The sequence below is a fragment of the Panthera tigris genome, chromosome A2 (assembly GCF_018350195.1).
Source record: "Panthera tigris isolate Pti1 chromosome A2, P.tigris_Pti1_mat1.1, whole genome shotgun sequence".
Lineage (NCBI taxonomy): Eukaryota > Metazoa > Chordata > Mammalia > Carnivora > Felidae > Panthera > Panthera tigris.
Window position 1 is genome coordinate 31711044 of NC_056661.1, and position 22553 is coordinate 31733596.

General features: G+C 45.2%; 1 protein-coding gene across 2 annotated transcripts in view; it reads right to left on the reverse strand.

Annotated features, from left to right (window-relative positions):
- PRICKLE2 (prickle planar cell polarity protein 2) overlaps positions 1-22553 on the reverse strand; it is a 323193-nt gene that overhangs the window by 211416 nt on the left and 89224 nt on the right. The window lies entirely within an intron of this gene.

A 22553-nucleotide genomic window follows, 5' to 3' on the forward strand; every position in this document is an offset into this window, starting at 1 on the left:
GATCACTCTACAAGGTTACTAACTTGGAGGCTTCAAAAAATATCAGTCACAAAAGACAGAAAGGGGAGAAAACTTCCTAGCTTATAGGAGGGTGAGAGACTACAAAAGCGAAGGTAACGGGGGAATCTTGAATGGATCCTGGATTTTTTTTTTTTAAATGTGTATTTATCATTTTGAGAGTGAGCATGGATGCCCATATGTGAGCTGCGGAGGGACAGAGAAGGCGGGGGTGGACAGGGGATCCCAAGCAGGCTCTGTGCTGACAGCAGAGAGCCCACGGGGGGTTTAACTCACGAACTGTGAGTCCTGAACTGAAGTCCAACCTGAACCGAAGTCCCAATGCCTAACTGAAGGAGCCACCCAGGTACCCCTGGATCCTGGATTTTTTTAAGGAAGAAAGGACATTTAGGGGAACACTGGAGAAATCTGAATAGGGACTATATATTAGATATTACTGAATTAAGATGACATTTCACAGATGTGAGAAAGTTATGGTGGTTATGTAGGAGCATATCCTGGTTTATAGTCCATATATGCTCATGTTCTTCAAAGTCATTATGGCTGCAAATTACTTCCTAAGGATTCAGCTGTGTAAAGGTGTATACACACACACACATGCACACACACACACACACAGAAAACAAGAAAGCAAATGCAGCAAAATGTCCATGATTAGTGAAACTAGGGGAAGGTATAGAGATATTCTCTGTGCTGCCCTTTCATTTTGGTAATTTTTTTTTTTTTTGAGGAAAAAAAAGGAGCGAAATAAACAGATTCAGAGACCCTTTTTGAGAGGGGGAGAGAGAGAGAGAGTGAGCAAGCAGGGGAAGGTCAGAGAGAGAGAGAGAGAGAGAGAGAGAGAGAGAGAGAGAGAGAATCTTAAGCAGGCTCCACGCTCAGTGTGAAGCCCGACGTGGGGTTTGATCCCATGACCCTGGGATCATGACCTGAGATGAAATCCACAATCGGACTTTCAATCTTTCAATCCACTGAGCCACCCAGGTGCCCTCAGAGACGTCTTTAAATGACACACCCAGACCACTGGCAATGTTATCACTAACAGCTTAGTCTATCCCTTGGTTTCCCCTCAGGCTTGAATAAAAGATACTCTCATTAACCCAGAAGATCTGAAAAGTCAAGGCCTCACAGGACTCAAAGAATCAATGTCACATGTATTTGCAACCAGAATCTATCAAGAATATTTACAACTCAATAATAACATGACAACCCGATGAAATAATATGTAGAAGGTATTTTTCCAGAGAAGATACACAAATGGTCCACGAGCACATGAAAAAACACTCAATGCCATGAGCGACCAGGGAAACACCAACGAAAAGTACAATGAGGCTCCAATTCCCATCCACTAGAATGGCTGTAACCACGCAGACAGACATTTACAAGGGTTCATGAGGATGTGGAGAAACCGGAACCCTAATACACTGCTGGTGGGAACGTCAGTGGCACAGCTACTTTGGAAAACAGCCGGGCCGTTCTCCAAATTTAAGCACAGAGTTACCCTATGACCCAACAATTCCACTCCTTTCCTAGGCATATATGCAAGAAAAATGAAAACATCCACCTACACAAAAATTTACGCACACACGTTCACAGCAGCATTATTTATAAGAGCCAAAGAGTGCACCCAGTCCAAACGCCCATTGGCTGTGGCATATCCATGCCACGGAAAATTATTTGGCAACAATAAGCAACGGCATACTCAAAGATGCAATGGCGTGGATGAAAAAGAAAACAAAACTGAAAACGTCACACTACATGCAAGAAGCCAATCACAAAAGCCTACGTACAGATGCTATGACTGCGTTGATATGAAATGTCCAGAGTATGCAAATCCCTGGGGATAGACGGTGGACGAGTAGCCTGCCAGAGGCTTGGAGGATAAGGGACACTGAGGGCTAATAGCTAAGAGATTCCTTTTGGGGGCGGGAAGAAAGTGTCCAAAGTTAGACTTTAGTGATGATTTCACAACCGTAGGAATATACTAAAAATAAAGAACTGTATACTTTAAATGAGTAAACTGTACGGTCTGTGAATTATCCTTATGAAGCAGACTTAAACTCAAACATATATATATATATATATATATATATATATATATATACACACACACACACACACACACACACATACATACAATTATGACCTAAAAAATATGTTCGCAGGTAGTTTTTCTCCTCCAGTCTTTGATGTTTCTGGCAGGAAATTTCGTCTTGTCTGCTACAATTCACAGGTAAGTCCCAAGCGTCCATCCTTAACTCCCTACCACAGTCCTCCGGCTAAGTGGACAAAGACACGGGAAACAGAAATTGCCTTCTGGCAGCATGAGTTAGGGCACAGTTACTCGGGGTTCCGTCCTCCCACACCAGGAACATAAGCACTGAAGGATCAGCTGGGACCAAACTGTCCCTGGGCAACAATCACGCGGACAGGATCAGGCTCAACACTGCTCTCTGAGGGAAGCATCTGCCTTCTTACATGACTTGGGAGTTTCGAAATTAGGAAACAAAGAGGCAGGGTTTTAAAGGGATAGAAAGTGGTTCAGGCAATGGTGAGGAGAGACAAGGGGAAGCGAAAAAGGAGAGCAACGGCACAGGCAACAAGGGAAAGAGAGCTGTGTGTGTGAGGCTGGTGCAGTTCTGTGATGTTTTAGCCCCTGTGGCAAGAGGTCTTCGTCTTTCTGGAAACTGCGATCTGATCCCCGCACCCACCCCCCCAACCACACCCCTCCCCCAGAGAAAGTGCTCTTTCTCGGTGCTTCAGATCACTTGGTTTGGGTGTTGCTGAAGCTCAGCCCCCAGGGGAGGCCCCATGACCTGGTGGTCTAGGCCCATCGGTACATTCACTCCCCTTGCCCCAGTTCAGGGACAGGCACATAACCCAAATGGGCCAAGGAGATTAAGGCCCAGGATTTCTGTAGGAAGCTCTGAGAAGAAGACGACTCTGTGAAGATTTTTAAGCTAAGAGTAGCTGGCAGCAATCTAGCCTGCCCAGGGGAATACGTGTATGGGCATGGAGAGAGGTCTTCCTACCATATGGGACCCTGATCTAGAAGCTAGAAACCCTTTGATAGATAGCTATTGAGTCAGCCATTCCTCCCACCTCTACTGCCCCCACCTTTTTATTTTTCTTAAACCAGGTTGCTTTAGTGCTATACCCCTAGCAATATAAAGAATTCTGCTCAACGTTGAAGAAAATCAACAGAGTTCTACTAGTCGTCACCCAATAACAGGGAGGAGTGTCTAGGATAGATAACTTTATGTGTCAGTTTGGTTGGGTTATGGTACCTGGATTATATTCTATGGTATGACATGATGTGTTTCTGTCAAGGTGCTTTTAAGATGAGATTTTCATTTACATCGGTAGACTCTGGGTAAAGCAAATGACCCTCCACAATGTGGGTGGGCCTCGTGCAATAAGTTGAAGGCCTTTAGAGAAAAGACAGACCTCCTTAGAAGAGGAGGGAATTCAGTCGGCACACTGCCTTTCTACTCTTAACTCCAACTCTTCCCTGGATCTCCAGCCTGCCAGCCTACCCTGCAGATTCTGGACTTGCGGGCATCCACAGTTGCCTGCATCAGTACCTTAAAATGTTATCTAAAATAAATCCTTAAAATAAACCTGCATCAATCTCTATCTCTACCTATAGATAGAGAAACAGACATAGATGTAGGTACAGACAGAGAGGCAGAGCGAGGTTTCTCTTGAGAACCCTAATACATCATCGAATGATGGTCCCAGGGCAACATGTTGGGTTTCCGCGCTTGAGGTGGGAAGAACGTACGTGAGCACTCTTACCAACTCCACCTCCGTCCTCAACAATACTCATACCCACTGCATGTCTGGGTCTGTGCGACATCTTGGCTCCTGTCAGCTTAATTATCCAATATACCATTCCCACGTCACAGATAACGAAAAGTTGCAAGACTTGTCCCAGGTCAAAACACCGGTAATGGAGACCCAAGAAACCAACTCAGGTCTCCCTAGATCCATCCCAAAGACCTCACCCACTAGGTCAGCTGCCCAATTGCTGGAAGAAAATTCCAAAGGCTACTCTTTTCTCAGAGGTGTGGGGCACCGGGGTCCCAAACGCAGTTACAGGCAGCAGCAACACCACACCCACCATCCATGCCCCTGCCTCGCTTTCCTCTCACACTGTTTTCCTATCAGGGCCCCTTTGTCATTTTAAACATTCAGACGTGGGTGGTGCTGGTCTACAGTGAGTCACTGAGTCACAGGCGCATGGTCTCTGCCCTTGGAGAGGAGGATTCAGCTCCAATTCCTGAACCACTGCGTAGGCCCACTGACAGGCGTTAACTCACACCCTCTCTACCTTTCCTTGACCATGGCTTGATTTTTCTACATCCCTTGCTGTCAGGTGCAGCTTGAGGGCACTGCGGACGGGCAAGCTGCCGGAATGGAGAGAGAAGGAACTGGGGGCAGTTCCCCTCGGACATCCAAGCAGGGGCCTAAGGACTCTGTCTGGGGAGAAAGACAGATACTGGTGTCCTGCCTCCCTATGATGGCAGGAGCAGCTGTTTCTAAACGTCTGTCATTTATACCTCACCTCCATGACAAATGTCATAGCCACAGACTATCTTTAATATTACTTACCCAGCAGAGTTTTACCTGGCTCCTTGATTCGTTAAAATAAATCTGTTTGAGGGGCGCCTGGGTGGCGCAGTCGGTTAAGCGTCCGACTTCAGCCAGGTCACGATCTCACGGTCCGTGAGTTTGAGCCCCGCGTCAGGCTCTGGGCTGATGGCTCGGAGCCTGGAGCCTGTTTCCGATTCTGTGTCTCCCTCTCTCTCTGTCCCTCCCCCGTTCATGCTCTGTCTCTCTCTGTCCCAAAAATCAATAAACGTTGAAAAAAAAAATTTAAAAAAATAAAAAATAAAAAAAAAAATAAATAAATCTGTTTGAAAAAGGAGTTTCAGGGATGCCTGGGTGGCTCAGTCAGTTAAAAGTATCTGACTTCAGCTTAGGTCATGATCTCACGGTTTGTGACCTTGAGCCCTGCATCAGGATCTGCACCGACAGCTCAGACCCTGGAGCCTGCGTCAGATTCTCTGTCTCCCTAGCTCTTGCTTGGCCCCTCCCCCGCTCATGGGGGAAAAATAATATTTTTTTATTGCAAAAAATAAATAAAACACTAAAAGAAAAAGGAGTTTCATATAATTATTATATGTAGAAATTATTCTTACTTGCTCTAAATAGGAACAACATTGCAGAAAATAAATTTTAAAAACGTATGCCATTTTACAAAACATACTTGTCCATCAAAGGCCATGAGCCTGTGACTGTCGTTTTGAGAAAAAAAAAAAAAAAGCACGAGGGCGCGTGGGTGGCTCAGTGGGTTAAGCATCGACTTCGGTTCAGGTCATGATCTCATGGTTCGTGAGTTTGCGCCCCAAGTCGGGCTCTGTGCTGACAGCTCGGAGCCTGAAGCCTGCTTCGGATTCTGGGTCTCCCTGTCTCTCTGCCCCTCCCCCACTTGTGCTCTCTTTCTCAAAAATAAACACTAAAAAAATTAATTACAAAAAAGCAAGATTAAAGGAATAGAGAGGTGCTTAACCTTGAATGATTAAAATCAGACTAAATGATACAGTGTTTCAAAGGCCCAGGGGTACATGAAGCACTTTAGGTCAGCGAACCTTGAATGAACACCTATTTTGAGTCAAAACCGGTGCTGGTAACCCTTCAAAAACCATTTAATCAGAAAGGGTTAAATAAAAAGATGTGGCATTTACTTCAATTATGTTTCAATACGAAGAAAAACATTTTCAGGTGCTCCGATTTTCAAGTGCCAATATCAGTGTAGAATTTCCCTTCCTTTTTTTTAATTTTTTCAATGCCACATCCAGGAAATACATCTTCAATTCATGTGACTAAAACATACAGTCTCAAAGACTATTAAACTGGAATTTCAGTGAAAAGAAAAAAGACCTACTAGCACCAGCTAAGACTTTCCCGTCACTTGCGGAAGAATGAAAAATGCGTTAACTTTTTCATTACGTACCTTATTTTTATTTAATGCAGAATGTGTGCACCAGCCGAAACCATCTTCCCTAACTACCATCTAAAAACAACGCAAGGCCATACAAAAGCACTGTTAAACTGCCGTGGCACGAGTCCCGTTTTGGGGAACACAGATGAAGAGAAAACAGAACAGGCTTTGGAGTTCAATACCTGGGTCGGATTCCTGCTCTGCCACTTAGCAGCTGCGTGGCTCTAGGCAAATTACTTAACTTCTCTGAATTGCCAGCTTTGCATCTGTCAAGGGAACACCATGATATCAGCTTTGTAGGGACAAAACTCACTAGCTTGGTGCTGGGTACACAGCAGGCACACAAGGGTACGTGGTGCTGCTCTGTGATGGGAGAGGGTTGGAATCACTGCTGACGCGGGCAGTGCGGCTTCCCGTCAAAGATGACAACCTGAAGGCCCACAGGGACCCAGCAAGTCACACGAAGGAAGTCAACGTGTTCAGTGGTGTCCAAATAAAGTGGACATCCAGCTAAGGTGGTATCTAAGAGAGACAGCTGCTGGTTTGGCCTCAGCTGACCACGGCCATGTTAACGATCAGTAACATTCATTAAGTTAGTACCCTTACTTACTTAATCTTAACCCTCGGAGGGAGGTCGTATTGTCACCCTCATGTTACGTATGAGCAAACGGAGGCACACTCAGGTTAAGGAACCTGTCTGATGCCACACAGTTTAGGAAGCGGCAAAGCCAGACCCAGGCATTCTGTTTTCAAAGTCAGTCACTCTCTTTACGCTCTCAGGGCAATGAATGGTTCTCAAGCTTTTGGGTGCATCAGAACCACCCAGAGATCGTGTTAAAATAAAAACTGCCAGGTGATTCCATAGGCCAGGAAAGGGGGAAGGACTGAGAATCTGCATTTCTAACAAGTTCTCAAGGGATGGCTGCTCAAGAGGCTGATCTGAGGATACACTTTGATAACCACTGATCAAAGCTCTTCTTCCGCTCCTGAGCTGGTCCAGTGTTTCAGATCTTCTGACTGAATTTTAAGAGAGGCCAGAAATGTGGTCTTCTGTTTGAAGGCTAACCATATTTAAATGCTGGCCACTAATTCAATATTTTGAACAATATTATGCAAGCCAACAACAACAGCAACAACAAAATCCAGAAACATGCTAGCAAAGCCAAATCTGGCCTCTGGGCTGTTGGTTTGTGATTTGTGCTTTACGTGTCAAAAGCATTTTTAACACATTTACGCAACAAATGTTTATCGAGCACTTGTTACACACCAGGGGCCCATATGGGAAATGAGTCGAGAGAGGAGCCAGGGAGATGAGAAGGTCTCTTTTCAGAGGTCACAGTTGGGGTGATGGCGGGGAGGAGAGGAAAACAAAAGCTAGCTAAATAAATCAAAACCATCTTTCCAGCTACGGTGAGCTCCCTGAAAACAAAAACAAAAAGCCAGCAGGGTGATAGGTTGGATGATTTCCTTGATTATTGACAACACCATGGCAAAGAACAGCAAGTGTTATTAACATGCCTCTATCGCAGATGAGAAGCAGACAACAAATGGCTGAATTCTGTGCCGCGACCAACGTCCGCCAGGCGGTGGAGGTCGGCCAGGAACCACACCACTGCCTGACCTCCTTGCCAATGCCAAATCCGTGACTTCATTCCATGTCCCAAGGATTATTTACCTCATCCCAAAGTGTGGAAGGTCAAAACGCCGGTATTTTGCAGTCTGCCTCTGCAGGTGGAATTTAGCTTTAATTGTCTAATTGCTACTGTGGCAACGGCTGCCACGGATTCATTTTAGAACTCGGCACAGGTGTGCTCCGTGGCTGATGTTCTATTTTCAAGGACGAAAGGAAGGAATTAGGAAACCTGATGTCTTCTGCTTCAAGAGTTAAGACGAAGTTATTTTTTCCCCCCAATCAACTCGTGTTATCTCGTTTCAATTTTCTAGAGTGTCTTCTCATCATAAATTAAACTGGGTTGCCAAATCCCAGAGCAACAGAAATGGAAAGGTAGTCGGGAGGGAGGAGGAGAAGAAAAAGTTTGGGAGCTTATTAAAGAAAAATGTTTCTGTGTCCTTGAAGTACAGTTATTACATAAGCAACTGTATGTGATGATAATCATAAAAATGATAAGGAGGGGGATGCTGTGGACCATGGCCGGCATTTACCAAATCTTCATTAATTAAAGCCACAGGATTCTGCTTTGAGGTAAGTAAGCAGCCCTAGGCCTATTTTACATATTAAAAAACAGATTTAGAAAAAAAAAAAAAGTCTAAGTGAATTCCTTAAAATAGTTACTGCATTCTTGATTCCAGCAGTTAATTCAATTCCAACAAGACACCCGTTTTTGTTTTTGTTTTTTTTAAACACTTGGAAGACAGATATGCTGACTGTACAGGTGCTTTAATTCTTTTCAATTTTGCGCTAAGGGGATGAGCGGTCGCCCGTGGCATGTGCCTTTGCAAACTTGCCGAATGGGATGACAATGCCAAGGTGGAGAGAGTTAACCAAGAGGACGCCCATGAGTCCACCCCAGCGCCCCCTTCCACATCATGGCCCATTTCAGAAATCCGTTCAGGTTCACACCTCGTCCCTGGAAATGGAGCATGCAAAGATACTGGGTAGAAGAGAAGTCATTCATCAAAACTCCAAGGTATACACCTGGCCATGAGCCAGGCGGCTTTGTGTTCTCGGACTGTTTCGTGGGCAGAAAGGCAGCATGGGCGGAATTCAGTCTGGGTGTCAGTTGCGGTGACCATGTCAGAAGCCCTCCGAGTCTCAGTTTCCTCACGTGGGGAACAGAGGTCATGTGATGCTCACCACAGCTGCCCTATCTACCCAGGGGCTCCCACAAGGATAACATAACCATACAGGAAACCGTAAAGGGACAACCAAACAAAGGCAAGGGGATTATCATGACCCTCTTCTCCTCAAAAGGGCTTGTGAACTATGAAGAACGTCATCTTAGATTTCTTTGTACCTTTTGCCATGTTATTACCACGTAATAATGTCAAGTGCAGAGCACGGGCGTTTTGGGAGTTGTTGGTTTTCAAAAATCTTTGGCCCTCCATGAAAGGGTTCACCCAAGGTTTTCTTCAGTAACTCTACCAATAGATCCGAAATATGATCTGATTGCTCCCAAAATAGAAAAACTATTTCTAAAATGGAAACTGAGTTCTTTGGATTTATTTTCTCACTTCATCTTCCCCGTAGCCCTTTGAGATTGATATAACTAGTCTCCGTTTTTTATTTGAAAACTGAGACCCACGGACTTTAAATAAGTTGTCCAATTTCATACAACTAATAAGCAGCAGAGGCGAGATTTGATTCCAGATCTGACTGCTCTGGAGTCAGACTGCTCGTGCATTTCTACGTTGTCCTGGCCAACGGACCTAACTGTCCATCAAAGTGCCCATTACAGTTTAAGTAACTCCTAAACTTGCTTGTGGATATTATGGATAATTCAGCCCTCCCTAAAAATGTTTAAGAAACTATTCCTCTTACCACAAAGAGATGATCACTCTTTTGGGCGTGTATTCAGGATATAAATCTCAACCATGTAAGATACTAAAGATGCTTCCCATTTATTCTTCAGTTTCTAGAACACTGTTAAAAACGGGTGTGCAGGGTGGAAGAATATTGCAAAATGGCAGCTCAGGCCAGGACAATGATTCTCCAACAGGAGCTTGCCTCAATGAGCATGTATCCAGGGAAGCTGCTCAAAAATGCAGATTACAGGGGCATCTGGGTGGCTCAGTCCGTTAAGCATGTGACTTCAGCTCAGGTCATGATCTCACGGTTCATGAGTTTGTGCCCCCATTGTGCTCTGTGCTGACAGCTCAGAGCCTGGAGCCTGCTTCAGATTCTGTGTCTCCCTCTCTCTCTGCCCCACTTGCGCTTACACTCTCTCTCTCAAAAAATAAACCATTTTTTTTACATGCAGATTCCCAGGGGTGCCTGGGTGGCTCAGTTGGTTAAGCATCCAACTTCAGCTCAGGTCATGATCTCACGGTTTGTGAGCTCAAGCCCCGCATTGGGCTCTGTGCTAACAGCTCAGAGCCTGGAGCCTGCTTCAGATTCTGTGTCCCCTCCTCTCTCTGCTCCTCCCATGCTCATGCTCTGTCTCTCTCTCTCAATAATAAATAAATGTCAAAAAACATTTTAAATGCAGATTCCCAGACTCCCTTATCATTATCCCATCATCATTCAACCTCCTAAGGCAGAGCCCAGGAAACTGTTTTAAAAGTTTATTTATTTTTGTGAGAGAAAGAGCATGTGCACACACATGAGCAGGGGAGGGGCAGAGAAGGAGACAGAGAATCCCAAGCAGGCTCTACGCCATCAGGACAGCGCTTGACATAGGGCTTGAACCCACAAACCGTGAGATCATGACCTGCACTGGAAACAAGAGTCAGACGCTTAACCGCCTGAGCCACCCAGGCGCCCCAGGAATCTAAGTTTTAATAAACTCCCTAGTTATTCCCAGGGCCGGTGGTCTCAGACCATGCTGTGTTTAAACAGGTCAAGGAGAAGCAGGTGGGGAATCCGGAACCAAGAGCCTAGCTCTAAGGTCACGTTTGTCGTAGGGCCTTCAACAACTCAAGTAACCTCTTTGGATTTTTGTGTATGGAAAGCAACTCTTTCTTGGATTATCTCTGGCCCCCATCTTTTGGGGACTGACTGGGCCTCGCGTGCTTCAGAACTAACACCTAGGCAGCGTGATGTTTTTGGGGATGGTCGCTGTGCCCGCGATTTTGTTTTCACTGCAGAACAAGCTCCAAATGAAGGGGTAAGAAGAGTGTGAGGAAGTCTAGGCCTCTTCCGGCGTTTGCAGGATGCCACTGCAGCCGGCGAATGATCCTCGGAGGGCAGGGCCACCAGCAATGACTGCACACTTGGCTCACTTTCTTCTACCAGAGTTCAAATGACTGCAGGGAGGCATCGTCTTTGGCAAATGCGTGTCACTAAGGAGGCCACACAGAGGCTGTGCCGGAGGGGGGCCTCCTCAACCTTAAACACACACACACACACACACACACACACACACACACACACACACACGCATATGCAAATATACCTATCAGCTAGGGTCCTTCAAAAGTGGCAGGGAAGACCCGGCTCAAGACGCACTTTTTCTTCTTTGGGGCTATAGTTCCCACTCCCACCTGTGCATGAGAACCAACTGTGGGCTGTTAAGAAAATATACACATTAGTCTATGCCCACCCAGAGGTTTTTATCTATCTCAAGGGTCTGGGGCGGAACCTCCAGGGCGGGTACTTTTCAAAGTTCCCCAAGCAAATGCACTGTGCAAACAGAACTGAGCACACTGGCTTTAAGGACCTTCAAGTCCCAACCACCCTGCTGGCATTAGGGAAGAACTGACCCCCTCCCACAAAGTGCCTTTCCCGCAGCAAAACTCACGTACAACCAGAACCTTTAGGCTAATGGTCTCCACGGTGGATTGAGAATACTTAAAGTTTATATTCAGAGGCGCCTGGGTGGCTCAGTTAAGCGTCCGACTTTGGCTCAGGTCATGATCTCACGGTCTGTGGGTTCAAGCCCCACGGTGGGCTCTGTGCTGACGGCTCGGCCGTGGAGCCTGCTTCGGATTCCGTGCGTCCCTCTCTTTCTGCCCCTGCCCCGCTCACGCTCTGCCTCTCTCTCCCAAAAATAAACAAAAAATGAAAAATAAAAAATAAAGTTTGTATTTAAATTCATTTTTACCAAAAAATTAGGGGATTAAACTTTACAAATGGCTAGACAATGGGACCCTCACTTGATTTTGCTGTCAGCTGGGGCAGCTCTCCTAAGTGGCATTCACAGCACCATGATAAAATGGTGGCAATGTCACAATATGAGACAGGAGATAGTGGGCACTGTGAACATTAGATTTTAGTACCCTGTGGCATGTTACGGAGTTTGCCAGGTTAAATGCTTTTATGGAGTTGTGGACACCTAACGTCACTTGAACTTTTATAAATGACTTAAAGAGATAACTACAAAAACGCCACAGAGTGTAATTCTAATAATGCAAACACAAGGAAACATGCCAGTGGCAGACTTGGAACAATCTACTCCTGGTGGAGGCTCTTCGCCACATTCTACAGTCAAAGTGGTAACAAGAAACACTAACCATAAATTGGTTAAAATGAAAAGATCAAGACAGTTCTTTAGAGTCTGGATTTTGCACACTACTACTAAAACCACAAACCTTGATTTACATACTCGTCATGCTGTGGAATAGAGACACTATTCACTCTGTATGGTTCTTCATGCACAACTTTCAGTTACCCCAGTTTAGTCAAATAATGTCAATCTCCCACCATGGTTCAAATTTCAATTTCCATGGTATTTTAACTGTGAGTAATTTGCATGGTGTTTAACTGTGAGTAATTTGCATAAAGTACAAACTCCTCTGCTTCCTCAAATCACTATGTAAATAACAAACGTACCTTATGATCAGTAACCAATCATGTCACTTCTTTCAAAATCTGCCAGTGACTGGTCACTCATTGTCTGCACATTTAGTTCATGCACAGACAGCAAAGCACGTAGCTGTGCTGCCTGCCTGTCTCCCAGTGACACAGCCATGGGACCCCGTACACAAACGAAGTGAACTGGCCACCAACATTCATAGGGTAGCAAAGAAACATAAAGTGATCATGCTGGAAGTGATACACAAATAGAATATAAATGGAATTATACAAGAAACAGCCGACCATGGAGTTGATTACAGACATGTCACCAAAGGGATTTCATGAAGGTGAACTTATCAATAAAGAAAATAGTTGTGACAAAAAGGATGAAGATTTATGTCCCAGAGGAAGTGACATACAACAAAAAAGGTTCTTTTTTTAAAGGAGCTCTTGGAGATATTTCATGAAATCACAAAGCATAAAATGGCAATTGAATCCAGATTAGCAAGGACTGTGGCAATTTGCCAACTGATAAAAAAGATGCTTGCTCTGTATCCTAGTTGTAAGACAAGGAAAGGAAGATAAGCACTGTTTGAACTACTCTTGATAAGACTGTGACCAAAAAAAAAAAAAAAAAAAAAATTTCATTCTCGATGCTTCTCACGCTTCAAACTGCAGTGTACTAAATATTAGTTTTATTATTTTTCTTATTTCCCTGTGCATTTATAACCAACATGTAAGAGAGTTTTTACTATGTTTAAAAAAAACGTTAAGGGCCCTGATACAATTGTAATTTTTCCCACTGCTTATTAAGATCAGTTTGCAAAGTTTCAGCTCGCATGGTAATTTTTATAGTCCCACAATGCCATGTAAGGCCAATACCGCCTGTGTTAGCTAATCACAGGAGGATATGTGTATAATTTATTGATAAGTAAACGTGCATGGTTTGGCAGTCTGTGTTCAAACATTTTCTACTGAGGGAGTATGCAGTTAAAACAGTCTAGAGGGGCACCTGGGTGGCTCAGTCAATAAAGCCTCCGACTTCAGCTCAGGTCATGATCTCACAGTTCGTGAGTTCGAGCCCCGTGTCGGGCTCTGTGCTGACAGCTCAGAGCCTGGAGCCTGCTTGAGATTCTGTGTCTTCCTCTCTCTCTGTTTCACCGCTGCTCACGTTCTCTGTCTCTCTCAAAAATAAATACACATTAAAAAAATTAAAAAAAATAAAAAGAGTCTAGAGACTGGGGTACCTGGCTGGCTCAGTTGGTTGAGCGTCTGACTTTGGCCCAGGTCATGATCTCGCAGTCTGTGAGTTCAAGCCCCGTGTCGGGCTCCACGCTGACAGCTCAGAGTCTGGAGCCTGCTTTGGATTCTGTGTCTCCCTCTCTCTCTGCCTCTCACCCTCTCTCTCTCTCTCTCAAAAATAAAGAAACATTAAAAAAAAATTGTTTTTAATAAATAAATAAAAGAGTCTAGAGACCACTGACTCGGACCAGGTTTACTGGAGAACAGAGGAGGACAACAGGGAAATGACCACATTCACAAGGAACTAGATAATCCAGGTATGGTGATGTAGCTTTCTCAAGTTCCCCTTGATGCAAGCCTTTCCTCTCAGCCTCCAGCCTGCCCCCAGGTGCAGAGGCCATCTTGAACACCTCCTATCTGGGCATGCCCTCTAGGACCCCTACCATCTTGTTTCTCAGAGGGTGGTCCTCGGACAGACATCTCCCAGAGCTTGTTGGAAATGCAGGTCTGAGGTCCTACCCCTAGACCGACTGAATGAGAATCTTCATTTTAATAAGATCCTCAAGTGATAAATTTGAAAAGCACGACTCTAGACCTCATGTCTGAGCCTCTGAGGCAATGCAAGGACGAGGAAGACAGAGGGATACTCTAGGTCATATATCTAAGGACTGAAATCTATATAGTAAGACAAAAGAAAACGTATGTCCACGCATATTCGCTAAAAAGTGGAAACAACTCAAATGCCCAACAGCATTTGAATAAACAAAATGTGGTATATCCAAAAAGCGAACGATTATTCACCAATTAAAAGGGGTGAAGTGCTGATAATTGCTACAACACAGATGAGTCATGAAAACAAGTTAAATGAAAGATGCCAGTGACAAAATACTGTATACTGTATGATTCTCCTTGTATGAAAAATTCAGAATAAGTAACTCCATAGAAAAGAAAATAGATAAAGGTTACCTAGTGCTGGGCAGGGGGAGGGGAGGGTGGGGGCCGGGTAGCTACAGGGCCAATGGGGAGAGACTACTAATAGGTATGGGTTTTTTCTTTAGGGTGATGAGAATGTTCTGGAATGAGTGGTGACAGATGCACAACTCTGAGTACACTAATGACCACTGAATTGTACACTTTATATAGTGAGTTGCATGGTTTATGAATTAGAATTCAACAAAGATGTTGAAAAAAACTGGGGGCCTAGCGTTATTCCCATGATTTCCCCACCTTAAGGACAGCTCTGATGATTCTGGCCAGAGGCTAGAGCTCAGGTGTTCTCTTAAGCCTGGCCCAGTTCCACTTCTGTAGCCATCTGCTGTTAAAAAAGAAGAGTATCTTTATTCTGAAGGAATAATGAATGTGATGCTAGATAGCTGGGCGGTGAGGTCCTTCCAGACCCAGGGTTATAATTAACATAGTTGCCAACTCACAAGCCAGTCCCACTTGGCAGTTTTCAACACTCTCCATGAAGGAACCTAGCTTCTAGCCTGGGCCCCTTCTCAGAGGAGCCACGGGAACTAGCTAGCGAACAGAGTTCAAGTTTTGGTCTCTAAAGAAAAATAATAAGGCCTAGGGAAGATGGTTGGGGGAGGTGCCATTGTTAATGTGGTACAAGTGTGACACTGAATTTCTCTCCTTCCCCTCAACTAATTAGATTTCCATTTTAATTAGGCTGACTCCATCTGCTATCCCTTCTTAAATCCTTATACCAGCAGAACATGAGATTGCATCCCAATCCAAACTTTCTTTCCAGCCAGGTTTGAACAGCGAAGAATTTACACAAGTCAGAATCTGAAAAAGGCTTATTTGTATAATTAATAACTCAATTAGGTGAGATACTGTGGGCAATCTACATTTCAAGTATGACATTGCCCCCTGCATGAGTTAGCCCAGGAGAGCAGCACTTTAGAAAGAACACTAGAAATGACATTTCCGTATGTCCCCGAGATTCCAGGGACATCAACTCACCAGGAGAAGCCAGACAGAAATCTAAATGCATGACTCAAAGTGCTCAATTCCCACTGGTAGTTAGTTACTCATGTTGCTTTGTAGAAAAGAACTCTCATGTATCGAGTTTAACATAAATACGCCTGTTGCCGGCGTATTTTCCAAACTTTCAAGGCTGCAAGCTCTTTCCAGACTTCTAGTTACAAGGGAAGAGAAGTTAATTGCACCGACCCCCTGAAAGACCAGTGCAGACTAGCAAATAAGTACACACACAAACATGCATGCACAGAGCATCGTGCGCTCATTTTTTTGAGGGGCTTGGATTTTTCATCAAGAATCCGGCAAAGCTCGTCTGCTGGGTCCTGTAGTCGTTCCCAAACCTGGAGCCTCCCCCCTCATGCTTTCAGTCAGTACGTAATTCAGACCTACGTGCATCAAAAGTTCAGAGGCCAATTTGTAAACTGCCCAGGGTTCTGGAAGGGGTCACCCATGTGAACACCAGGGACATCGCCCATAAATTATGAAATGAAGTGCCATAATTTGTCATACAATGTGCTTTTCTTCTTTTTTTTTTTTTTTTTTTTTTCAGGAGAGCTCTCAACTTGCACAGCTAGCTCTTAAGAGTTAACTGAAGATGTTGTAAAGACCTTAAAATGAGGCCCAAAGGAAGAAGAGGAATATTCTTCCTCCCCCAACTCCACTTTGGAGTTCCGAATCAACTTCCTAATTCTGCTGTTTCTGGGCCAACCACCCCCACCCTTCCCTATTCCCTTCCTAAGAACCAATTGGATCTCAGCCTGTTCCTTCTTGGCTCTGCCAGAAGGGAGCCCTCCTGCATGCCTAGGACCACCCACAGACTCCTGGCTCTGTTTGGACAGGAGGACCCAACTGCAAACAGGGAACATCTTGCCTGTTTCCAAAAGGGAGGGGGCTGAGTCACCTTGGTTCAAGCAGTCAGATCGGAGCCACATTACACCCCCGTTGTATCTACAACAGGGGTATCCGAGCAGCAGTTGATGGTCCAGTGCTGAGCTGGCCAGAGCATTACTTCTACAGGTTTATAAACCACAACGACTTCCAAGGTCCACCCACGCCCCGCCAAAATGCAGATTCAGTAAGTCCTGTATTTTGTTTTTTTTTTTTTTTTTAATGCTTCCTTGGAAGTGTAGACGGACTGCTGGATTTGGGAACCACTGCTCTAGAACTGAGACACTAAAGTAAGGCTTTCAAAGAACTGAGACGAGAAGGAAATATGGGAAAACATGTGCTTCCTGACAGCGACACCACAGGAGTCTATCTGGGGGCCTTTGGGAGGGCAACCACCCGCATTTTGGTGTACATGGAGTTGGTCAGAAAGACAGAGGTTTTTTCTGTTTTTTTGTTTTTTTTGTTTTTTTTTTTTCATGACAACTGTGGAAGTGAATGGACTTGGCTTCTAGTTCTACCTGTGAGGTTGACTTAGGAGTCGGGAAACCTTCAACAAGCCTGAGCCTCCATTTCCTCAGGTAATAAACGGGGATGGTGAGGCCAAGGGCAGTAACTATAATTGCTAATAATTTTATTGTGTGCACTTTGCGCTGGTTGCTGTTGGTTCACTGGGGAGGTGTGAGTGAGAAGTTAGGTATTTCCCGTAATGTGCTTAGCATACTGCCTCACACAATGTTATAGAGCAGCTACTCTTATGGTTTTCTGGCTTTATTTGACCAGAAAGATAACCGCCCTGTTGTCTCTTTAAAGAGGCCCAGAAATTTGCACTCGCCTCCAGGCAACAGCCTCCTGGTCACCGTAGCCCCCGCCCCACCCCTACTCCTGGCCTGGTTTCTGATACTGCCCCTGACACACACACCTTTAGGTTCCGGCGTGAAAGGCCCTCGTTAAAATAAAACTATTCCATGGAGCAAAACATTTTCCTGCTAGCCATTAATACTTCAGATACAGTTTCTCATTCTGGAGAATTCTAAAGGTTCTAGGACTTAAAAAAAAAAAAAAGAAAGAAAGAAAAGGTTAGGGGTAAGCAGAATTCAAGGTTAAGAGAAGGCAGGGTAAAACTCATATACCCTTTCAGGTCAAAGATCTTCATCTTAGGACCACTGACACCTTAGAAAAGGTAGTATAACCCATGCACTCTCTCTCTAGAAAAATCCTAAAAATGTGTGGGCGTGCACACACATAAAATATTTTACGTGTTATTTCAGGGGATTTGTTCCACGGAGGGCCATCAATGGATACCCTTGAAAAACCGTAGTGCCTAAGTTAAAAATCCATCAAGGGCTGGCAAACTCTTTCTGCAAAGAGCCAGATGGTAAGTATTTTCAGCTTCAATGGTCACGTGGTCTCTGTCACAACTATGTAACTCTGCCATTGTAGAGGGAAAGCCACCACAGATGGTAACTCAAACAAGCTGCATGGCTGCGTTCTAATAAAACTTTATTTATAAAAACAGGAGGTGGGCCACATGTAGGATCTAGTGTACAGACCCTTGCTTTCGAGTTTTGTTAAGTCACTGCGGGCCAAAACTCACCCTGGGAACGTACAGGACCACAGCCTGCTATGCCACGGACTAGAGTGTGGCAGGCGTTCACGACCGCCGCCCTGTAAGTCCCCTCAGTCCGGCCTGAGTGTCTTCACGGTGCGCTACTCTGGGTGCCTAGTACAGAGGCAGGTCCAAGGAGGCCTGCTTACCTCTCTCGTCCATCTCTGGACCCCAGACCCTCAAGCATCATGTCCCCTGGGCTGCTGGCATTTAAAACTCCCTTCTCTATCAATTTCTCTGGAAAAAGCGGCTCCACATACACTCATAGGATTCGAAACACAGACTTGTACTGGTTAATCTCAAGCAGGTTTTGAAGGGGATACAGAAAAAGAGTAACACAGCCTTGATCCCAGAGCGGGCCAGGGTTGTCTGGAGTGGCTATACAAGTTGCTTAAGTAGGGCTGCCAAAGGATGGAAAAGGGTCTTGTTAGGTTTGACAAATTTCATGAGAAAACACCACAACTTTACATGAGCATGATTAAAACGCAATCTGCAGACAGCGGGAAGAGAAAGCCACTCTTTTCCCCTGTGGTCATGTTTTTTTAAAGAACCTTTTAAATAATATACATGGCTGTAATCAGATGCTACCCAAAGATAGACAGGACATTATTAACCACAGAAGAGCCTGTTTCTCATCCGTTCTCTGCTATACTTGTCCTATCCAACACACAGAAGATACATCTGGGCTAATAATTAAACAACATTCAAGGAAGCTTTTCTGCCGTGTGGCTGCAGACGACCTATTGAATCCTAAACTTGGATAAGTTTGTCAGTGCAGTGTGGGTACACTCACCTCGACAATCAGAGACAAAAATCACTTGATTGAAAAACCACTTGGAATTTTACAGCCTAGCTCCCAATTTGCTTACATTTCCCAAAGAATCTCTTCTTAATGTAAAATATCTTCCTGCTGATGCGAGTTGGGCGAGGGGAGGGGTTGAAGGGAGGCTGTTTTTCATCCAGACAAAAACGGCTAGCTAAAGAACATGAACTTGCACTAGGGGGGTCTGGACCCCAAAACCATGTGCCATGGGAGGAGCACACTGGGTGTTGGCTTAGTCTGTGAGCCTCACCGCTGCGCCATAAAAGTTTCAAACACTGCCATGATCAAATAATTGTAAATTCTTGAATTGGGTCAATTTAAAAACATTCCGAGGAACATTACCACAAAACAGCTTCAGAGTAAACAAGCGGGTATTTCCATGGTCCCCCCGGCCCCCCGCCAGCCATGCAGAATGTCGAAAACACTGCATCCTTCAAGGAACAACTTTGATTCAGGTCACCAGCCACCTCGCCTCCCGAAAAGACATACTTGCCTGTCTTCCAAGCATTTACACTTGCTGACATCACCAAAAGAATGTGAGATGAAGCGAGCCTTTTACTAGATAAACATTTGGTTTTGATAAGGGAAGCTCATTTCTTCTAAATGGAAACAAACCAGGAGGCCACAATTACATTTTTTCCCTGGAGGCGAGTCTAAGAGAGGGCTCCGAGACAACAACAACTGGGTGCTATGGGCCTGGGCGCTGAACACAGGAGAGAGGAGCTCTGCCCTGTGCTGGGAAGCCATGTTTGGTTTTGCTCTGAGAGAGCCGTCTGAGTTTCCTAATTAGGAAGAAGCCTGGAGAACATCAAGAGGTCAAATATTTATTCCCGGAGAAGAGGCCAGGCTTGCCTAATGCGCTCTCCCGATGGGTAGGTGAGTCACTTCCAAAAGCGGCCAGAATCACAAGCTGCTGAATTTACAAATGGCTGCCAACCCCAGCGGTTAGGACCTCCTTCCCTAAAGCTTCAGGCATCCCGCCCGCCAACCCGCGTGGGGGCTCCGCACAGCACGAGGGCAGGACTGCGCTCCTTGAGAGGTCAGCTCTGGTCCCTGCCATTTCAGAAAGCCTAGGAATGTTTCTCTTCCCTCGACTTGACTCCTAGGACCAGCTGTCAACCTGGAAAGGTTATTACCTTGAAGAAAGCTGGGTGTCTGGAAGATAAGTAGCTAGGCCCTATGATGCTAAGTCTTCGTTTCCTTCGTTCCAGAGTTTTCTCCCGTCACCCACGGTCCGCGCCTTTTCTCCTCCCTGCCTCTGTCCCGAATTTCTCCTCACCCCACCCCTACACCTTTGCACCAAACCCCGAAGGTCCTTTGAAGAAAGCAACACCATTTTTCCTTCCTTGTCTTCAATCTGTCACTAATAGGGATCGGTATTTTCCAGTTACATAAAGAGCGCCTGTGTGGCTTTACAACATATGCTGACAAATCATTTGGCAAACACTTTCTTTTGTTGCAACAAATTGCACTGTGGAGGACTGTAGCATTGGCAACCAAACATGTACACTCTTAATGAAGCAACAGAGATAAGAAATCCATCTCGATGCTGACTGTAGGCTCTGGGGAGCCAGAATCGTATTCAAAAGGAAAATCGTGATCTATGATAGAGGATGGGATGTTTGTTGGAATGGTTTCCAGATGGATCCAGGAGGCTCCAAAAGAGAGGTTACTAAAGAATCATGCAAGGTTCACATGGAGGGTGCTGTTAAGCCACAATTTATTTTGGAGGAATTTTCCCTAGCTTTATCAATGTAATTAAGACTTCATAGAATGTTCCCTCAAGTGGGACAGTGTACCAGGTTAATTGACGGTAAGGGAGGAAAAGCATGCTCACTTGAGAAAAGATAATGCTTCATTTATTAACAACAAGGATTACTCAGATTCTACTATGTGTCAGGCACTACTCTAGGCCGTTGGCATATTAGTGGATCAAACAAGATTCCTGCCCTTATGTTTACTGCAGAGTGGGAGAAGGGTAAACAGAGCAAAAAAAAAAAAAAAAAAATAGACCTAATAAATAAGTAAGCTAAATATTGTATTAGAAGACGGTTAAGAGTTCTGCATGAAATAAAAAAAAAAAAAAGAGTTTATTAGAAAGACTGGGAATCCCAAGGAGGAATGCGATCATTAGAAATAGACTGTCCAGGTGGACCGAAGACTTTAAGGAAGTAAAGGTGTTCCAGGCAAAAGTGACATCTGGTGCAAAAGCCCTGAGGCCAGTGCAGGCAAGGCGTGTTCAAGGAGCTGCCGACAGTCCTGTGTCACTGGAGCAGTGAGTCTGAGTGTGTGGGGAGGTACTAGGGGTGGGGAAAGGGGATACTGATCACATGATAGCTCCAAGGTCACTGAGGGGCTTGGCTTTTAGATTACGGGAGACAGGGTTGCGTCGGATCCATCTGGAGGCTATTGTCGGAACCCGGGCAAGAGATGGTGGTGACTGGAACAGGGGTATGTGGGATAAGGTCAGAGTCTGCAGGGTCTAAAGGCAGAGCCACGAACTCTTCCTGGTGGCCTGAGTGGAAAATGTAAGAGGAAGAGAAGAGTCCAAGATGACCTCAAAGATTTCGGCCTGAGAAATGGGACGAGTGAAACTGTGACGAGGTGACACGGCAAAGCCGCAGCTGCAGTGGGGAGAAGAGGAGGAATCCAGCCTTGGGCATGTTAAGCTCCCTCCGTCTGCCAGTCATCCAAGAAGCGAGAGATGCCGAGACAGCCACCGAGCCCAGGGAGAGGTCAGAACTAGAGATGCACAGCTTCGCACTGGGGGCCTCTGGAGCACTTAGAGGCATGCGAGGGGCGAGTCACCACTCTTAGAGGCGCTTTATGTACAAAGCCACCCTGACCCAGGAAAGGGTTTTGATTCCCCTCTCCAGCCAGTGCTGAATCAGAAGCCCTGATAACAAAAGCCGACCCCAGACAGAAGCGGAGAAGCAGTCACCCCTCTCTCTCCAAACCCAAGTCTCCGTCAGCTCACGACACACGAAGAGAGTCCCGTGAAAGCTTGCATGAAGCTTTCAGAGATGGCAGAGTGGGTGACTCCTGTGTATTTTGAAAATTATATGGTGCTTCTAGAGAAAGAAGATAATGGGGAAAAAACAGCAGGAGTTCTACAGCTCTGGTGTGCAGTCAAAATAGCCAGTTCCCTGAATTAAATCCCTCCGTACTAATTTCCATTGAAGCCCTATTTCCTGCGCCTACTAAGTGCTCAGGCCTCCCCCCGAGAAGGCTCTCACCTCTCCTCTCCACCTCCCGGAGCTCCCAGAAGCCATCTGCGAAAGATCTACATCTCCAACCCAAGAAGCACTTTATTTATACTTCTCATAAAACTCTTCACGTTTTTATATATTGATTGATATATACTTTGTCTTGTTTCAGGGAGAGCTTGAGGCAGCTTATGAAAAGACATAAAATACAAGATGGCATAAATTTAAAATAGGAACAAAAGGAAAAGAAAAATGAGGACGGGGACATGAAATGGATCCAAGAAGGAGGTTCAACTGCATACCGAGAAGATGTATGGGCCACAAATTTGGCTCTAAATTTGTAGCAGCCGATGTGGAAAAGGAAA